Source organism: Epargyreus clarus, unplaced genomic scaffold (assembly GCF_041222505.1).
Source record: "Epargyreus clarus isolate Ecla_fem2 unplaced genomic scaffold, WU_Ecla_fem_2.2 ptg000012l, whole genome shotgun sequence".
Lineage (NCBI taxonomy): Eukaryota > Metazoa > Arthropoda > Insecta > Lepidoptera > Hesperiidae > Epargyreus > Epargyreus clarus.
Window position 1 is genome coordinate 5,926,556 of NW_027332220.1, and position 21,179 is coordinate 5,947,734.

A 21,179-nucleotide genomic window follows, 5' to 3' on the forward strand; every position below is an offset into this window, starting at 1 on the left:
ATTTGTTCAATTTCGATTTTCGGTGGGATATAATATTCGTCATCAGAACGCTTCGGATACCTGTATCTCCTTTACCGCACCCTTGAAATCCTATCACAGCAGCGATTAACACTGCTTTTATTAGACAGAAAGTAGATTTCATTCACAATTGGACGTAGTTATGCAAAATAGATCCAACCACAAAAACTAGCTTTTGAGAAAATAGGTCTTTTAGTAAAAGTATTTTTTTTTTATTTATGGCTGGTATCACTGATATCTGTATATTTAAAAAAAAAATTAGTAACTAAAATAAAACGATTTTTGTGGGTTGGATCCATTTTACATAACTACGTCCAATTCATACCATTAAATCGGGTAAAAACCTTTAAGAATTATAAACTGCTTCAAATATTCAGCATAATTAGACTAAAATAATAGCAAAATCTTAAACCATTAATGATAAATTATACCAACATTTTCCATACAAAAAATGTGCTTTTAAACGTAAGCGCCTTACGTAAGTCCTTTGATATCTAAAAATACCTAATGTAACTTAACGAAACTTTTCTACCAAAAAGCTTCTCACATTTAAAACTACTTTCCTTTCATCTTCCATACTGAAATATCAGTATTTCAGCACTCGGTCCTCTAAAAGCTTATATAATCCGCGCTAATGAAGAGAGAACTTGAAATAGAGACCATAGTGGAGACTGTACTGAAGATAGTCAAACAAAAAAGGCTAACTACTTTCAAATAATGTAATGTATTAAACCTTATTACAGTAATTTCGTGTGTGTTCGTTTTTTAACGTATACTAAGTTTCGTAGCATATTTAATTTATAAATATGGTAATTTAAAAAATATTATTTGTGTAACACTGTGTACTTGATGTAACATCTTTATTTTATTTTGTGATTATTTTTATATAATTGCAGGTTGTTATATAACTTTAAGTAAATGTAAAAGTTCAATCGATTGCATAATAAATTAAAATTGCTTATAAAAAATCTGAAATACTTTGCAAGACCTGTAAAAAGGCCGCTGACTTTCCGTTGTTGTGACTTTTCAAGTTCATATTTTAATAACACAGGTAGTAGGTGTTAAAATTTACTTTCATTAATATTTTGACTAACGTATGCACGCACGCTAAAGCCTTTTCATGCTCAAACTTGTCGCGTTAATTAATATAGAGATGAAAAATTATGAGATAAATCTTTCAACAATACTCGTAGATATAATACTAACAGTTTCTTACACACATTTTTGCTGTAATTATAAACGAGCTGTGCCCCGCGGTGTCATCCCCTTTTGAAAGTGTATATGGTCTGACGATTCCATGGGTTTTTTTTGGGCGGAACCATGATTATTATTTATTAAGTAGCCTATAGTACGTTAAAATTAGTCAATTTCAATACAATTTTCAGGTCAATCATTTCAAGTCAAAGTGAATTCGCCATTTCGAAATTAACCGGAACATACATACAGACAGACAAAAAAGAGAATTATTAAAAAAAAAATAGAATCATCTTTTTATTATAAGTACCATGTAATTGTCATAATAATATGTAATTATTAAAAATGTATATTTTGACGTTACAAGCAGTCACTCTAATTTTATTTATTTGTACATACATATATAGATGTATGATTTACTATTTCATGTCGACTTTAATGTTAGTACGTAAGACTTAGTGCTACTTACTTATTTAAGCTGCTGAATTTGCGAGTGCTGGCAGATCGCCAATGTTTTTACCTGTAACAAGAAAATGTATGGTTGGTGAGAATGCTGAAATTGAATTTTAATTCGATCCTAACTTATCTTGGATTTGTGTTAATCCTGTTTTGTTGTAAAAGTTTTGTTTGTCGAATTTAGAGATATTGATATGATTTGTCTTCAGTTATATTTTAAAAGTTTTTGTACAATAAAGCAGTAGCAAACGAGCATGCGGTCCAAATCATGGTAAGTGGCTGATGACGCCCATGGACCTTAGTAATAAACTCCAGATAAGTTTAGATTAATAGATCAGTTGAATGCCTCGGATAAGTATGTTTCCCTTACCGCAACCTTCAAAACGGAACTCAATAGCGCTTAACACTGTTATAAAGCCGAAATATGCAGACAAGATTGTACACGTATGTAAACAAGTCCAGAAGGCGAGAAAATAGGATATTCAAACGATATATCCAACTCCAAAAGACCAAAAAATATAATAACACGACATTCACACACCTCGACCCATTCTCTAATATTTTGTTGGTCTTTCCCACGGAACATAACAATCAATTTATTGCAGAAACGGTAGAAGATTTTCCGAGTGTATCAGAAAGATAAATCGTCGGCAACCGATGAGGACAGACGGATAAAAATAAAATCTCGTGAACCATAGTGGAATCGTTGAAAGAACGTTCACTGCGGCCGGATCAAATGGAATCGGACCGTCTGTGAACGATTGTGGAATAGTGAGAGCGTTGTGTTGGAAACTTTATACTTTTTATGATATAGCAAGCGAGCAGTTTATCTGACGGCAAGTTCTCCGCACATGGCCGTTTGTAATTACTCAAATTAGGATTGCAGTCCTACCTGGTTAGTTACAGATATATTGTTACTTTTGAGGATTATGCTGATTCCCTCTCAGCACTGCTTGTAGCATATATCAGGTAATAGACATAAAATGGAATGGATTTTCCTGTGACGTATATGTCTTGGCTATACACAAACACCCAGGCACTAAGTACAAAAGACCAAAAATTATGCAATATTCGATCACTTTTCGACCCATTCTCAAATAATATTTTGTTGGTCTTTTCTACATAACAATCAGTTTATTGCAGAAACGGTAGAAGATTTTCCGAGTGAATCAGAAAGATAAATCGTCGGCAACCGATGAGGACAGACGGATAAAAATAAAATCTCGTGACCCATACTGGAATCGTGGAAAGAACGTTCACTGCGGGCGGATCAAATGGAATCGGACCGTCTGTGAACGATTGTGGAATAGTGAGAGCGTTGTGTTGGAAACTTTATACTTTTTATGATATAGCAAGGGAGCAGTTTATCTGACGGCAAGTTCTCCGCACATGGCCGTTTGTAATTACTCAAATTAGGATTGCAGTCCTACCTGGTTAGTTATAGATATATTGTAACTGTTGACGATTATGCTGAATTCCCTCTCAGCACTGCTTGTAGCATATATAAGGTAAAATACATAAAATGGAATGGATTCTCCTGTGACATATATGTCTTGGCTATACACAAACACCCAGACACTAGCTTCAAAAGACCAAAAAATATGCAATATTCGATCACTTTTCGACCCATTCTCAAATAATATTTTGTTGGTCTTTTCTATATAACAATCAATTTATTGCAGAAACGGTAGAAGATTCTCCGAGTGTATCAGAAAGATAAATTGTCGGCAACCGATGAGGACAGACGGATAAAAATAAAATCTCGTGACCCATAGTGGAATCGTTGAAAGAACGTTCACTGCGGGCGGATCAAATGGAATCGGACCGTCTGTGAACGATTGTGGAATAGTGAGAGCGTTGTGTTGGAAACTTTACACTTTTTATGATATAGTGGTAATTGAGCGTGCTGTTCACTTGGTAGGAAATTTGGCGCAGTTGGACGTTTATAATCGGAACCAATTAGGAGTCGTGCCGAAAGTTTGGTCACAGATGAGTTGCTTCGTTGATTTTATGTTAAAAACAAAAATAAATTCGCAGACTCTTTTTCTAATGCCCACTAGAATTACGTTTCAGGAAGAATTATCAACCACTTTCCATCCGAGCCAATGAACCGTTTCCCGACGGTATTGATATCCAATCCGAAGTAGGTTAGTGACCCATTTGGATCGGAAGCACATGCTTCCTACATATCAGAACCATTAAGAATATATAGCGTCGTATATAACGTATTACTATTGAGAACAATGGTTGCTCCAAGCTTGGCGGAGGACACGCGTCGGCAAAGCATAGGATTGGTCTGGGATTTAATATTTTGATGCAAAACTGCATTCTGTTATTACTTGATTTTTGTATTTTTGTCATTTTTTCACGGATCTATTTCTTATGTCTTCATTTCATTTTCTATTTATATCTAAGGACCTTAAATATTTTGGAAAAAAAATCACTGCCTATTCATCTATAGTTTTCTGAAAAGTTCCAATTCGGTTTATTTACTTATTCGACTCGACTCTCCCATACCGATTTTTACGTAATCCGTAATCGTGAATGAGATAAAATAATTTTGTATGTAAGTTAAATTTAAAATTCCAAAAAACAATTTTATTTTAGTTGACGGAATTTAATTTTAGTGCAAAATTTAAGTTTTAAGTATCGAGAACCTTGCTGAGAACCAGATTTTCTAGATTTTCATACTTAATATCAAAAGGGACTATGATAATTTTGCTCCGAAGAAAAATAATTTAATTTTAAACATTTTTTATGCAAATGTACTAATGAAAAGCTTTTGTCAATAATGGTTAAAACTTACTTTATTTTCACATTTGGTTTATTTTTATAAGCAGCATTTTCTGACCTGTGAAACGTAATTTTTACTATCATTCTTAATTCGCAGCTCTCATATCTAAATCAATTATTGTTATTCTCTTCCTTACTATATCTATTCCAACTTCAGAAGAAAATTTCCTTTTCAAAAACACATCCGTCATGGAAAAGTCCAGGGTAGTAGCACAAAGGTCATTAACTGGACCAGTTGTCAGATAGATGCGCGCGCTACTTTGTCACAATATGATTGATGATCCACTAAATGGGAGCATAAACCCTGGATATCTCGCCGTTACTAAAACTTGTGAAGTTAGTGGCTATAGATATATTAAGCTCGCTGCTAGGTAGATTCTAATTATAAAAAAAGACTAGAGCATATCGCACCAATGGCACCATGCTATTCCAATGTGAATTAGTGGATAAAGATGCACCAAATATTAGTAGCCAACCTGTATCGTATATTTTTAAGCCTCTGACAAAATTTTACGACTGCTATTCAAATTAATGAAACTAATCGGGACCAAAGGCTTAAGTGCCCTTGAAAGTACAGAAACACACAAAATTAAACTATTAGCCATCACCCAAACATCTGCCAAAGACTAGATAGATGCACTAGCCAGGAGCCATAGTGTGTCACTGCCTTATTATTTTTTTTTTTATATAATATAGAAGTAGCAGACGAGCATACAGTCCACCTGATGGTAAGTGGCTACTGTCTCCCATGGACATCTTTAATCAACCCCAGATAGGATTAGGTATTCCTACCTATGGTCGGCCACAGATGCGCCGCTACCCCTGAGGACTAAGCTGGAATGCCTCGGAAAAGTCTGTCTCCCTTACCACACCCTTCAAACCGAACCACAGCAGCGCCTAACACTGCTGTTATTAGGTAGAAATAGGTGTGGCGGTGGTGCCGCCGGAGTCGAACCACAAAGGGTTCTACCACCTTCAATATATGTATTATACTGGAGAAAATATGTAAAAAGTTACAATTATTGTATAAGTAAGAAAGCCAACCGACGTCTATGATGCAATATTACTTTTCTTCACAAACTTAAAATATTGTATGGTAAGGCTCCTCCGTAGGAAAAATTCTTCATTCTTTAAAGAAATAAGGAGTGATTTTACGAAAGCTTTACAATATCACGGGTAAGATGAACCTGAATGCATATTTTTCAAACGGTAAATGTGCACGATATACTTTCTTTTTAAGTTTATTTGAATGTTACTAATATTTTTCGATACTTCTACCATACTTGTATATTTTTATCTTTATTTTATGAGTTATTTTAAGTAGGTAATAGAGCTAAGTCAAGCTGCAACTAGTCTTAAGATATTATTATTTAGTTGGTTTTTAAACATTTCGATCAAAAACATATATTTATATCTAAATAAATAAGAATTCTTTAAATCATCATCAGTGATGAACATGCCCATGGGCATCTATAACCACCACTTTATAGAATAAGAATTCATCCTGAAGTCGATGATTGCATTGCTTTATCTGAGGTCTATTAACTAGGAGATTGTTGTCTTATATGTTTTATCCTAAGCAGTGATAGCCTAGTGGCTATGAAACGCGGCCTCTTGATCGAGGGGTTCGAGGTTCAAATCTCAGGCCTCTGATTTTTCAAAGTTATGTGCGTATTAGAAGTTACTGATCACTTGCTTAAACGGCGAAGGAAAACATCGTGAGGAAATCTACATACCTGAGAATCTTTAAAAAAAAGAAGTTTTCAAAGAAAAGAAGATTCTGAGAGGAGACCCATACCCAGCAGTGGAACATTAATGGGTTGATGATGATGATGATGATGATGTTTTATCCTAAGCATTAGACAGCAACCACATACTTTCATCGAAACGTAGCAATGTTGTACACTAGAAGTAGATATGACGACGGTACCTATTATTGTTCTACTGGAATAGGCTTTATAATTTTACCGAAGAATTTGTACTATGAATAGCGAGGTGCAAAGCTTCTTAGACGAATTTCAAGCACCTACCAAACCAAGTGTACAAGAGTACAAATTTGTTTAACTAAATCCATTTGTTGTTAGAATAATAATAGAATTGTTCAGTGAACCGAGGTTGCGCTTCAGTGAAAATTGCTTTAAGATCCATTCTATAATCTCGTTATGGGTTGAGAATTAATAGTAGTTTGAGTAAAAGTACTTTAGCAACAATAGGTTGGAGCAAAATTGTATTGTTGTAATTTATTACTTGTTCGGAGTCGTGAACTATGAACCTGTCTCGGTAAATTAGAGAGCTTTCTTACGGTATTCAAGGTACTTTACGAAGATTTAGTTTATTATTTGTAAAGTATTTATAAGGCACGTTATTAATAGTCAAACGAAATTGTCAAATATCGATCTTTGTAGGCTAAACATTCGATAGATTGATTTTTTAAAAACGGGTTGCTCTCCTTAAAAATATTATATAGAAACATAATATTTTGTCTGGCATGTTCGACAAAAGTGTGAAGCCTACATACCAATTTGCAGTTAGCTAGTACGATGGAAGAGGAGATCTACGCACATCAAGGAGAGAGGTTGAGGCAAATAACCATATCTGGAACAAAATTAAATTTATCCTGAAAAAAAAAGTTTATCATTTAATTATCTACCTGGCAGTGGATTTCATTTCATTTTATTACAGCATCAGAACCTATCGAGTATTCTTAATGTGAATTCCAAACTAGGTGCTAAGAATACATTGTAGAACCATAACGCAAAATCCAGAACTGAACATCAAGAATCATCTACACATAATTTATTGGAGCATAACGCAAAAACTCCAGACGAAATGTGTTATGCAAAACACCAATAGAATTGAATGTTCCCATCGGAGCAGGTATCAATCACCTTTTTGTATGGGAAACGTACCCCATCGATCATCGTGTTGATGTCGTGTACGATCATTACTTTCATGGTCCGAATTTGGATCGGAACACGAATTTGTACAAACGTTCCTGTTTTGTAAACGTTGGAAAATATGTTTGTGTCGTAATGAAAAATGTATTCTATGTCTGTCTTTAACTTGAAAAATGTTTAGATAACATTTATCAAAAATATTATAGTTCGTAACACATATACGATTTTAACATTAGGAATTTCGTCCTATGGCGACTAAATAAAAAATTAAGTTTTTTATGACCAATAAACATCCAGTTTACCTGATTCACAACATTCCACATTCACAACAAAATGCATTCTATTTCGAGGATTTCCATTACAGCATATGAATAACTTTCTTCATACACCCCTTTTCATCTCCGCGACAATTTTGTGTATGGCGTTAACATCTTCATTTTGCAAGAATGGCGACGACATCTAGATGCCAGATAAAACTTTAAAACAACTTATTACGTTCGTCCTCAACGCTCTTTGTGCAAAGTTTCTTGGCTCTGGTTTGCGCGAACATGTGCGTAATTATTTTCAAGCATTGTACGATGAGGTTCTTAACTTTCTTTAGTTACTTTTTGGATATCTATAGAGTTACTCTTCTAAGTTGCATGAGTCCCATCTTTGGTTTTGCTAATTTTTTTAAGTTTTATGTCAATTTTGATCGGCGACTCCTTTAAAATTTAATAGTATAGTTTTTTTTATATAATATAGGAGTAGCAGACGAGCATGCAGTCCACCTGATGGTAAGTGGCTACTTCCGCCCATGGACATCTGTAATCAACCCCAGATAGGATTACATATTCCTACCTGAGGTCGGCCACAAATGCGCCGCCTACCCCTGATGACTGAGCTGGAACTCCTCTGAAAAGTCTGTCTCCCTTACCACACCCTTAAAACGGAACACAGTAGCGCCTAACACTGCTGTTATTAGGTAGAAATAGGTGTGGCGGTGGTGCCGCCGCAGTCGAACCGCAAAGGGTCATATGGCATAGATGACAATGGCAATAGACTCACCTATACAAATACTCACCTAAAAGAGAAATCGTTACACATAATTATTTTCATTATAATATAATGTATCATATACCTCAAAGCAAACACCAAAGCCGGAATGATATCCATTTCAAGGGAATATCACTATATTCAATACTATTGTCACTACAATAGTATCGAATTTCAGTGACGTAATTATACATATTACAATGTATTTAAACGTAATAAGCAGTTGATTTTCACGGCCTTAGTAGTTATGCTACCATTGTTATGTGCTATAATTGGGGATTCGCATTTTACATCGAGCTTCCAAAAGTAACTACGAAGAAGTAGCTACCAAAAGTAGTACTGAAACAAGTGCAGATTGTCCCGTTTCATCGCTACATAAAGCTGAAAAGCTCGAAAAGCAGCTGATTCGTCTAAGTTTTTTTATTGGCGAAACCATAAATTCCTAAACATTAAAATACAAATTAAAACGCAATATTATCTAGATGAAACCCAATCAACGGAAAGTACCATGAAATAAATTAGGCCATTAGTTTTAGCTCGGGATCCGAAAGTTCACAAGTGCCACTTACATCGTTGAGTGCTCAGCTCATCGAATGTCTTCGGTCTGTTTTAATTTAGCTCCAAATTCCTTGAAAACGTCGCCAACGCCAAGTTCTGCTACCGACTTCATCTACTTGGAATTATTTTTGGAATCTCTTCTTTTAGCGCGTTTGAGATATCAGAATGTATTTTCAGCGTATCAGTATAAAAGTGGTTGTCACATTAAATTAGCTTTTAAAAACAAGTAATGTTTATAATCAAAATGTTAATCTTCGTAACATTTTATAAGAAAATTATATAATCGATAATGTTTATCACTAAGAACCACGTAGACAGTACGAGTATTATGAAAAATTTGAGAAGACATCTCCATTTAATAATAACATGACAGGTTTTATTATTTTTAGGTACAATCTTCAATGCAGTATTTAGATACTCACCGAGTATAGACGAATAGGTGTGTATATAGCTTACTCCGGCAAATTCAGTACTCGTCACTCATTCCAAGCAATTCATTATCATTATTCAAAGGATTATTTGTCTGTATTTGTGCGCGGCGTTTACATACTCGTACTTATCATTATTCGGTATGAAATTTGGCAGACAGATCGCTAAGAATTGCTCAACATTTTTTATAAAATAATTGTAAGTCATTTGCGTACATGTCCTTTTTTTATAAAGTAAATATTTTTAGTCACTATAAATGTTATATAAAACTGCTAGTCCGCTCTGAATATAGAAATGAATCCCGTCGCCATAGAAAATTGTATGACTACACCTGCTCGCAGCAACTTCAGAGCGAACTAGCTGTTTGGCGATAACTATAACAAATTACTAACCTATGTTTATTTTATTTGTACTAACCGTACGTCACTGACGTCATACGTTCCAGCTATCACGCTCAAAGCATGAATATTTATAAATTCATAAAAAAATCCTCTACACGTAAAAAAATCAACCCAAAAACATTGTCACAAAGCATTTACTACCGAACCTATGTTTAGATGTCGATGTAATTCACTTCAGTGCTGTTGTTTTTGTGTGCAATAAATTTTATAGCAGGCACGTGATCGTAATAGCTTTGTGACGCGAGATTGATGAGCGGCTGTGTTCATTCGTTTTGATAAAAGCCTGCGTATTAAAATTCATAGATAAGGAAGGATACTTTTTATTAAATTACTAGCTGACCCCGCAAACGTTGTGTTGCCATATAAATAGATTGTTAAGGGTGAACAACCCTTATCACTTAGGGGTATAAAAAATAGATAGTAGCCGATTCTCAGACCTACTAAATATGCATATACAATTTGGTGAAAATCGGTAAAGCCGTTTCGGAGGAGTACGGTAACTAACATTGTGACACGAGAATTTAATATACGAGTACATATATGATTTGTTCAACTACAATCACCCGTAATGCAGTGTTTAGATACTCGCCGAGTATAGACGAGCAGGCGTGAATACAAGTATGTATATAGCTTACTGGGGCATATTCGATACTCGCCACGAATACTCATACGTTTTAAACACGTGATCGTAATAGCTTTGTGACGCGAGATTGATGAGCGACCGTGTTCATTCATTTTGATAAAGGCCTGCGTATTAAAAGTCATAGATAACGAAGGGCGTAATGCCGATGTGTTTACTTTTATATAAATTTTCAGTAGCTAACGAGGACAGTGTTTGTCACATGATAAGTGGTTAAAGTCATTTTTGTAATCAACTCTAGATATAAATAGGCCACGCATATGTTACCTAACTCTGAGTTCACGAAAAGCTATTCAACAATATAACACAGTGACATATTGTTAGGTAGCTGAGGTGTCTGTCCCTGTAGTCCCAAGGCAAGAGTAGGGCTACGGTGTGCCCTGCCTGTCGTAAGAGGCGACTAAAAGGGTGCTTTCAGGGTTGCGGGCGGCAAGAGTGGGAACTCTGAGTGAGCTGCAATTTGCTAAGTAAATCAGAGTAATGAAGCTGTTATACCATCATCATCATCAACCCATTACTGTCTCATTGCTGGGCACGGGTCTCCTCTCAGGATAAGAAAGATTAGGCCATAATCCACCACGCAGGCCAAATGCAAATTGGTAGACTTCACATACCCAATTTTTTTTTCAGATTTTTCAGATATGCAGGTTGTCTCGCGATGATTTCCTTCACCGTTTAAGCTAGTGATAGTTAATATTTGATACGCACATAACTTTGATAAATCATCGGTGCTTGCCTGGGATTTGAACCCCCGACCCCTCGATCAAGATGCCGAGTTTTTTAACCACTAGGCTATCACTGCTTTTATATGTTAAAAGGCAATTATTCGTCAATTCCAAATCATTTCCATGTAACCAACAATAACATTAGCGCTGTTTTCTACATAATCAAATTACGAAAATGAAGGTTCGATCGATTTTAAGTGTACCAGTTTCTGTAAGGCAAAATAGGAGCAATTTCGATGAAACATTAATATAATGTTGAGACGTGGGTAGTAGGGATGGCGTTTTTCCGAGAAAGATCGATTCTTGCATCGATTCGAATCGAAGTGTAATAAATCGATTCACAAAAAAATCGAAGCCCAAAGATTCCATTCTTCAAAAATCGATCTTCGATATTTCCACCTGGAAGGGTGAAGATAGCGAAAAAGAAGGTTATCAGGACCAAACAAGCACTGAAATACGTATCCGTCAGCAAAAGATGTTTATAACACATTCAACCAATTTCGAAAAGATCGACTTCATCGACAAAAATCGAAAGGATGAAAGATCGATTCACTGAATTGATCCGTTACTGGAGATCGATTAAAATAATCGATTTTTTGGCCTAAAAAATCGATACTGCGATTAATCGATCTCAGATCGCCATCCCTAGTGGGTAGGCCACATTAACTTACTAACAAACCCATTCAACGTAGGGGCTTTCATGTATGATAATGGTCTCCTACACAAATTGTATTGAAAATGTCTCTTATAACGTCGCTGATATTATGGCTACGAAGCGGTTAGGTTAAGATGTTTTGGTCCAAGTAATGGTGTTTTAGAATGTCTAAAAATATCTCTTGGATAATCAAAGTCAGTTGAAAACCGACAGTAAATACGACAGAAATTATATGAACATTTACATATTCTAATTTATTTTCTTTGGCATTTCCTTGCATCAATACTAACAAAAAAGTATCCTGAAAGGGATATTTAAGACAGAGAATGACAATAAGTTTATCTTCAAAGGTGTGGTAGAATATTAAGGAACATGACTGGTACAACAACACAATAGTTCAAAAGCTGCTGGTTTCATAGGTATGTTAAAAATATACCAATATGAGGAATCGATCGAAGGAATTATCCTTAGGGAAATAAACATTACCTACTGAGATATACATAGATATAATTCCTGTCCTATTTGGTATCATCAGCAATCACTCAAAATGAAATAAACTGTATACCAATGCCACCGTGATAAAAATCGATTTCATTAAAATTTTCATCATAATAAAAATCATTGATATAAAAAAATACTCACAAAAGTATATTTCTACTCGTTCATTTCAAAACCCACTCTCAGTATCAATATTCAAGCTACTCTCTATAAGTAAGTAATTAAAACTATATCTGGTATAATTGCATCAGAAATAAGCAGCTTTCCAACATAAATTCATGCACAATATCCCATAAAAGACGTTAAACAAACCATAATCCGGCTATTTCAGGTGAGCTAAGCTAGAACGCCAGCAATTTGCCACGTTCCACAAATGATAAAGTTTGAGCACTGTGGTATTAACCTCAGCTAAATCTATGCTTATCTCGCAAACTACTTAATGCCGGCACTTAGTTAAAAATTAGTGAAATTAATTTTCGATGCTAAGACGTATGCTCTGCTCTGCTGTTTTTTTGTCTGAAGAATGTAGTAAGGGGAATACATGTATGAGTGCTTTCAATCTAGTCCTTAGGAATAGCAATGCATCGGTGAGCAAATGTAATACAAGGGAGAAACTGGAACGCATCGTACACACACGTCAGGTTGTCTTCAGAGGTAATAACGATTAACGCATCTATGAACAACCCTGGACTCTAATCCTATCTATGGTAAATGACTATTGACGAATCGTAGGCAATGGCATCAGATGAACCGCATCTTATAGGTTTGGGTTTAGTTGGATTAGCTTTACTTTTTAACTTTAGGTTAGTTAGGTTAGGTTACGTTAGTTTTATAATCTGACTAAATGGCTCAAATGCCTAGGTTATGTATTTGAAGTTCTATCGAACTGAATTTTTAATATTCAGGTTTAGCGCTAGGTTAGGCTAGGGTAAAATTCCGAGGCGCAATATTGAAGACGTTTATTTAATATATAAAGCAAGATAAAAATGCCAGTGTGCATTACTAAACGTACGAAGATAATTCAGTGACATTAATAGTACGATAAAACACTAAATATAATATTGCCAACAGAAATTTCAAGTCAGAGACACAATAGCACTATATTCAAATCACAACAAATTAAATAATATGCGTCTAACAGGCAAAGTAGTGTCCATTATCTAGTTTAATATTATATTCTGACTATTCTCAGCTATTAACGCGGTCGGACTTGTCCTGCCTAACGAGCCACTCTATCGATCTGGCTACCATGGATGTAGCGATAACGGAAGAGACAGGAACGGAGCTAGCTTTACTAAGGGCGAACTGAAAAGCAGCGTCGTAAAGTGGGTCCGCGCTGTACGAAACTAATGTTGAACTTAAGAATATGTCTGCAAAAAAGCATCAAAAAAACTTGTCTTCGAAGTCCGAAAGTAGACCTTAAAATTCTGCTCAATAAAATTCTCACAAGCGTGTGGATAAAGTATTTGACTTGGTTTGAGGTTTGCATGGTCTTGGAGTATAGCTTTTGATCAAGCCAAATGTTTTTAGAGTTTTAAAATGCAAACGGCAAAATATGAATAGTTTTCCTTAGGTAACGGGGGGAGGATCTAAACACTTTAAACCTAGAAGACCTAATAAACCTTATAGCTTCTTACTAGGACTTCTACTGAAATACGAAAGTAGTATTTCATATATAATACACAAAAAAAAAATCTATTACAAAAGACATGCGCATAAAATGACTCTTCCAGTTAAACTCTTGCTCCGTGGTCCTACCAAATACAAGTTCCGGAGTCCACTACTGAAACTTGTATTGATATTGCTTCGTTCCGGTGCAATTTATGTTGCTTAATTACAATGTATATTGGAGAATGGGTATAGATATTATTTTATACTGACAAAATCCTTTTTAATGTTATATCATGATATTTTTGAGATAATGACGTAATAAAGCCTGAGTAGCCTTACTACGCTATTTTCAATTCGGAGCTTGTATATAATATTCCTAATAGATGCTTACAAAATTCAGGATGATATTAAATATTGTCTGTTTTTTTATTATTTATTAGTTTTTTTTATTATTCATCTAAATATTGTCTGTTTTTTATTATTTATTACTTTTTTTATTACTCAACTAAATATTGTCTGTTTTTTATTATTTATTAGTTTTTTTTATTATTCAACTAAATATTGTCTGTTTTTTTTATTATTTATTAGTTTTTTTTATGATTCAACTAAATATTGTCTGTTTTTTTTTAATATTTATTGTAGCGCCTGCAAAATTTGACAGTCAATTTTTATACTACTTTTTTCCTGATAGTGGGCTTTCTGCTGAGATATGCTAATGATATCCATCTTAGATGTTTCTCTTACATTTTGCTATGCAATTCTATAAAGGGATTAAACATATGAAATTCCATTGGTGTGGCGCATTTCATAAGATAGTTAATATGCCGTAGTCATGCTTAAACAGACACTTCTTAAGTGTTTTACATTTAAGAAACACCTACAAATTTCACTGACGTAAGCCTGGTTAAACTCTGCACCGCTGATCCGAACTATACGAATCGGCAGATAAAATATTCATACAGGCGGTTTCAAGTGGTTTAAAATAAGCTCCTATAAATAATAAGCAAGCATGCCCACAATACTACCGCCTGCAAATGACCTGGAAACGGCGTAATGGTAGTTTTTTGCCAACTGTACAATTCCAGTTAATACTGCCAAATTTATGGCACAACATACTTCTAGCGTTAAAAAACTACCCTTGTTATGATATAGCGTCGTCCTCGACTGTTTATATTAAAATAATAAATAAAGCGCGCATAGTCATCTTGTGGAGATCGTAGTTTATAATATTGGAGTAGCAGACGAGCATGCCGTCCACCTGATTGTAAGTGGCTACTGCCGCCCATTGACATTTGTAATCATCCCCAAAGGGATTAGGATATTCCTACTTGAAGTCGGTCACAGATGCACCACTGCCTTTGAGGACTAAGCTGGAACCCCTCGGGAAAGTATGTCTCCCTCACAACACCCTTCAAACCAGAACACAACAGTGCTTAACACTGCTGTTATGAGGCAGAAATATGTGTGGCGGTGGAGCCGCCGGAGTTTAACCACCAGGTTGGCTGCATATTCGCATGCTACTCTTATATAAAAAAAAAATTGAAATTATTTGATAGATAATGCCACTAAAATCACCTTCGTGTGTATACATAGGCAGGTGTTCTACGAAAAGTACAGAAAGATAGATAACCGCAACTATGATATAAGAATAAATAAACCCAAAAATAATCCTTTCCTTTGTATCTTCAGCCCACAAATGAACCAAATACGCCTGACCTGTGACGCGGCAACTAAAAGGAATTGCTCCTACAGTATTATTAAGAGTAACGTACATAAAGGGTCTGTTTATACTGGTTTATCTAAATGGCAGAATTGAATACACAACATAGAGTGATGATCTGTCAGTATTAGCAAATATACGAGAAACCGCATCTTGTATTTGTTTTATTTAAAACTAGTAAGTCATCCCGACTTTGTTCAAAACGTGTTGATTTTTAACCACTTTTACGTCACAATTTCATGTTTAGCTTTAAGGGTATAAATATTTTTAAATCTTTCTTGAATAACTTCGAAAGGTGATTGAACTAATATAGTTCAAGTAAAAATATGTGTGTATATATATTTTTATCGTGAAGCAGTTCTTGTTATACTTTTATACTTTACTCTTAACTTCCACCATAGTCCTTATGGTAAGTAGTTACTGCTGCATACAGACGTCTATAATCAACTCCAGATAATATTAGAGCCCCTCTTGTGATCAGCCACAGACACTGGTACCGCTAAGGACTGCGTTGAAACGTTTGGATAAAGATCTCCCTTATCATAAATCAAAATTAGAATTTATATAACGTTTACTGTGACCAACCCTAACACATAAAACTAACAAGTTATATCACTACTTAGGCGCACTAGTTAGGCAAATTGAAGCCAGAACTGCTACAAGACTTAGCTACAAGTGGCAAACGAGCAGGTGTTTAAGTAACACATTGAAACCTGTACATGCGTGGAAAGTAAAGTGAGTTTGAGAGTGTAATAACAGTGGTATAAGTGTTACTACTATATGTGTATAAGTTATTACTATAACGTTATAACAGTCGAAGTATCTTCGGGTAAGAAATATATAGTCTGATTCATAATTAGGTGTCCAAAATGTAAACAAAGGTATTGACCTATCAAGAAAATCAGTTTCAAATGGTAGTTTCTTATTTTTGACAATATTAAATTAATACAACGATAATAATATAATAATCTAAATAAATTAAGATCAATTCACATTTTCTAATATTTATATTACCTCAATTTCGTTCCATACAGTAATAATAATAAAAACAAGGTTTATGGTAGAAAATTAAAATGTGATAATGGTAACACAACCGGAACCCATAACATTTCTTGTGCCGTCATTTTTAAGTTTCGTAGCTGATGTTATTCATTTTCATGATTGTAATCGAACTCAAATGTATTATCATTTTTAATAGCGCGTTTGTTAAAATGTGAATAATTGTAAAGTTTCCGTTTTTTGTTGAGTTTGTGAAAGTTTTTATTTCTTGTTAATTTTGACAGTGACATTTGTTTGTTTACATTTTGGACACCTAATTATAAATCAGACTATAGATTGTAAAAATAATTATGTAAAATTCTTTACGCCTTTCAAAGAGTAATACTTATTTTTCTCTTTAAACAGTTTTCTCAGCTTCACACTTTATTAAGGTTAAAATTCAATTTGACTGGATCCTAAATATCCATCCCAAATTGAAAATCGAAGTTTTACACCGAGAACTTTGCCGATATCATATCTTAACTTGTTAAGTTCGGTTTCAGGAAAGGAAATTTAGTAGAGTTTAATTAAATATACATTTTCGTGGTTGTAAATTAATGATTTTTATTATAAAATTCTCTCTGGTTTTTGGCACATCACTGATTCTACCACCCTAGAAAGGTGGGACAATTATTTTTTTGTACTTAAGATAGAGGTAAAAGTTCCATTGCTTCATTTCTCGACTTTGGAAGAGCTAACGTCACAGTTATTTTTACCCAAAAACCTATGAATGAACTAAAGTTCTATCCTGTCTAGGGTTCATCATCATTATCATCATCAACCCATTACTGTCCCATTGCTGGGCACGGGTCTCCTCTCAGAATGAAAAGGATTAGGCCATAGTCCACTGCGCTGGCCAAGTGCGTATTGGTAGATTTCTCATACCTTTGAGTTTTTTTTTATAAATGTCTCAGGTGTGCAGGTTGCCTCACGTTATTTTCCTTCACCGTTTAAGCAAGTTATGATTTTAAAACACACATAACTTTGAAAAAACAGAGGTGCGTGTCTGGGATTTGAACCTAGGACCCCTCGATCGAGAGGCCAAGTTTCTTAACCATTAGGCTATTACGGCTTTTTTTAGGGTTATAGATATGAAATTGCCTCTTTTTAATTTTTTGGTCACTTTTGAAAAAAAAAAGAATTTTGTTCAAATTTCGAAGCACAGTCTATCTTTTCTCCAATATATTTTAAGATACATTCAGTAGAGACTGGCCGTTAATCGTTGATTTTTCTATTGTGTCCGAAGCTACAAATAAAAGGGGTCGACTCGATCGTCCAACAATGAGGGCAATCAGTGTATGTACTGGCTCTGGTTTGCGGCTTTTCCTTATCAGTTGTCTTGTTTTTATTCAAAGGATTTCAGTGAATCACGATATTTTTAAATATACGAGTATAGCTAGTTTGTCGTAAAATAGATACTCTTACACCAAATGTGTAAACAGTATACGTATTTCTGTTTTATAACAGCAATGTTAAGCTACTGTGTCCTGGTTTGAAAGGTGTGGTAAGAGAGACATAGGTACTTATGCGAGGCATTCCAACTTAGTCAACATGATATTAACGCATCTGGTGGCAACCTTGTACAGGAATGTAATGTTATCTGGGATTGATTACAGATGTCCATGGGCGGCAGTAGTCACTTACCATTAGGTGGATTGCATGCTAGTTTGCTACTTCTATGTTATAGAAAAAGTGTTATTAATTTAGCCCTCAAGGGTAGTAACTATCTTCGACCAATTTCAGAGCTTATAAGAGAGAGGGATTATTTGCGAAATAATTTGAAGGCGTATCAACATGTTTAAACAGGAGAACTTTTATTAGTTATCACTGTCATGTTCTTATATGTAACTAAACTCTACGTTCATCTAATTGATAAGTTTATGTACTTAAGATATATAAATACATATATTACATAACCGTTTAGTATAAAACGAGCTTGCATTAGTCTGCATCAAACGCAAGAGCAGTAGTGCAAGAAATTGATACTGCAGAAACGGATAAGCTCTGGCACGCCCATTGCATTAACCGTCTAGACATGTATTGCTTTGTTGAATCGATAGCAGTATGAAGCGTACTAAGCTATTGCATGCAATACACGGAGTATATTTAAGAAACAATGATACAAATTTCAACACTTAATAGAGTATATTTAACAATGAGTTAGCACAAAACGGATAAGCTCTGGCACGCCCATTGCATTAACCGTCTAGACATGTATTGCTTTGTTGAATCGATAGCAGTATGAAGCGTACTAAGCCACTGCATGCAATACGTTGAGTATATTAAACAAAGACATACTTTATCGATTATTGTTCCTATTTAATCGATTCAAATGTTACCTACCACAAAAAAGAAATTTGTTGATTTGTGAAATAACCGTTAATTAAAAATCAATCTATCCATTCTTTCCCCACCAAAGATCAAAAAGTTACAATATATATGGTTGATAAATTACCTTTATTTGGCAAAGTATTTGATAGATTGATTATTAATAACGGGATAGATATTTTGAATATATAATAACATAAATTGACAGAAACGGATAAGCTCTGGCTCGCCCATTGCATTAACCGTCTAGACATGTATTGCTTTGTTGAATCGATAGCAGTATGAAGCGAACTGAGCTATTGCATGCAATATGTGGAGTATATTTGAGAATTAATAATAATGGTTTCCAGACTTAGTAGGGTAACCAAAGAGATAGCGGAAACGGATAAGCTCTGGCATGACCATTGCATTAACCGTCTAGGCATTATTGCGTTGTTGAATCTATAGCAGTATGAAGCGTACTGAGCTATTGCATGCAATATGTGGAGTATATTTGAGAATTAATAATAATGGTTTCAAGACTTAGTAGGGTAACCAAAGAGATAGCGGAAACGGATAAGCTCTGGCATGTCCATTGCATTAACCGTCTAGGCATTATTGCGTTGATGAATCGATAGCAGTATGAAGCGTACTGAGCTATTGCATGCAATATGCGGAGTATATTTTAGAATTAATAACAATGATTTCAATATCTACCACAGTATATTTAACAAGTATTAAATAATATAGAGCGAACATTGTCAAGATTTTCTTGCGAAAACTTTACATACGCTTAACACTGGTACCATCACAGGTTAATTGACGTTTGACATATAAAGGTGATTACTAATTGGTAACAATTATATTTTGGATGACACTTTCTCTCGTAATGTCCAGTTCATTGGTACTATAACGGATACATTTTCGAAGTGTTAGTGGATGGAGGATAAGTGAAATATGCCGAAAGACATGTAATGTTGATGAAAAATAAATAATCATTAGTAAAAAAATACAATTTCCCAAATCCATACATTTTCTAAAATTCAATTCTTAAATTTATACCATACATTTTTAAAAATTTAATTAGTCCCAAGATTTTTTCTCAAAAAAAAAGTCTAAAGAAGTATAACTTCAAAACGTTCGAAATTCTTTGAAATGTTTAAATACTCTTCTCTAAATTTCCCAAAACGCTGTTCAATTAGTTATCAAAGGATTACTGTCTGCGGCAATTACTTTTATAAACTACTTTTCCAGATTTTGAGTTCAAGGGTTAATCAGATTTTTTGCCCCATTGCGTACAAACTGTGTTTAAGTACTGAACTTAATTTCTAGTACAAGATAAGTAGATCAAATTGAATTATAAATTTAGTAATTTCCACTAACCTCCACAAAAACTTGAAATTAGAATTTAACTTCAGCCCAAAATATAAAGTTGTAAAAACTGTGATAAACATTTTATGAAGTAAATTTTACTTCTCAACTTATTCATGAAAACTTATTAATTGAATCCGGTATGTATGTTAAAATAAAATGCACAAGGATATTTTAAAAATTGGCCAAGTGCAAGTTGAACTCGCGCCCGAAGGGTACCATACCACCAAAATTTCAGTTTTATTTTTTTATTTTTACCATTTGTCATTATAGCAGCCATTGAAGTACATACACTCTGAAAATTCTATCTGTTTATCTGTTACAAACAGACATGCAGACAGACACCGGAGGCTTAGAAACAGAGTTCCGTTCTTACCCTTTGGATACGGAACCCTAAATATGTATGAATCGAATATAGAATGTAATATTTAAATTACTTTCTGTAGAAGACATATTTCATTAGTTATCAGCTTCTTATTGACTACCTTTACTAAAGTCGTAATTATTCTGAATTATCATTTAAACATTTTGCATGACGATATAAAAGCGTGTTTGAAAATATAATTGTAAAATAATTGTGGTATAATATGTGTTCCATCTATTACTTCTACTTTACTATTCACATCTAAGTTTTATACTACCACTACTATTACACCTAATGTTATAAATCAGTTTTCGCAAAGTTATACCAACTAAACTATCAATTTCCAGTATAATTTTAAAATACTCCAAGATATAACCATTAATCCTCCCTCGTCCATCTCGTTCAGTTTAAGCGCAAAGCAATTACTCTATCAGTTCCGAGCACTAAGTGTCACGTAACTATAATTCTA

At 34.4% G+C, this 21,179-nt stretch overlaps 1 protein-coding gene across 2 annotated transcripts in view; it reads right to left on the minus strand.

The window, feature by feature from the left end:
- Window positions 1-21,179, minus strand: part of LOC140746216 (uncharacterized) — a 487,763-nt gene that overhangs the window by 247,620 nt on the left and 218,964 nt on the right. Inside the window, exon 1 of one of the 2 annotated variants that reach the window (XM_073078268.1) lies at window positions 1,682-1,717. The exons of the other annotated variant lie outside the window; for it this stretch is intronic. The gene's annotated coding sequence lies outside the window, so the exon portion shown is untranslated. Of the gene's footprint in view, window positions 1-1,681; window positions 1,718-21,179 lie in introns of those variants that run through there. 2 annotated transcript variants of the gene reach the window in all.